We start from the raw sequence: 1026 nt of genomic DNA, 5'->3' as shown, positions 1-1026 counted from the left end.
GATGTCCAATCCGAGTAAGACAAAATGGAAGTGTGGAGAGTGCAGAGGCAGGAGTAACTATACCTACTTCAGCGGACTGGCTCTGGTAATTCTTCGAGTGGAAACTTGACGGACGGCGGAGGTACCCAGGAAAGCAGAAAAAAGGATGCTGACAATAAACTAATAGCTCATGCTGATGAAGATCTATTTGTAGCTCAAAGTAGTCTCCAAAAATCTATTGATTCAATACAAAATTGGTGCAGCAAATGGTGCATTTCCCTGAATGCAAAAAAATCAGAAGCCAAAATCTTTTCACTACGGAGAATTTACTACCCTGTTCTTCCCTTGAAAATTGATGACAAAAACTTAATTTTGCAAGAGAAGGCAGGTAAATGGCTTGGAGTATGGATTAACTCATGTGGAATAAAGGAAGTGTCTACAAATACGTATAGGGAAAAATTGTAAAACTTACGTAATGTTCTTGTTTACTTTTTATTCTTTGTTCTTATTTCTGAAAATAAGGTGTGAGGTTATTTTTCAATCCAGTCTGGTTGTGAGTGTGTGTACTGTGTGTTAAGATTGAATTATTGAAACGGAAAAAAAAGCCGGTCCAGCGTTTCGCGTGACCTTGGTTCGTTTTCAATAAAAACTAGTATAGCTCCGCTATACTGTAGTAATAGAAAGTAAAAAAATGTTTCGGTTGAGCGTTTCACCGTTTCGGTTCTCCGGTCGCTATAAAAAAAAGCCCTTATAATACAGTACCTACGTAGATATAAAAAAAGTGATTTTTTCATGGGATTTTTTTTTTAAAAATCCCATGAGTTAGACAAATTTCCCACGAAACATCCGCTCCATAGTCCATACACAAAAGGGGTATTTTATTTATGTGAAATGGAAATTTTTCCTAATCCAAAATATTCCACTGTTTTATCCCCACCACAGTGCTTTTTGTACTGCATAATAAAATGCAGTCAGCTGATTTCTTCTTCCATTTACTAGTTCAAATGCTAATAATGAAAAAAAAGTGGATTTGTTGGAAAAAAAAGA

The sequence above is a fragment of the Diaphorina citri genome, unplaced genomic scaffold, assembly GCF_000475195.1.
Source record: "Diaphorina citri unplaced genomic scaffold, Diaci psyllid genome assembly version 1.1 scaffold121, whole genome shotgun sequence".
In the NCBI taxonomy this organism is placed as follows: domain Eukaryota; kingdom Metazoa; phylum Arthropoda; class Insecta; order Hemiptera; family Psyllidae; genus Diaphorina; species Diaphorina citri.
Note: the sequence above shows the minus strand (reverse complement) of the source record.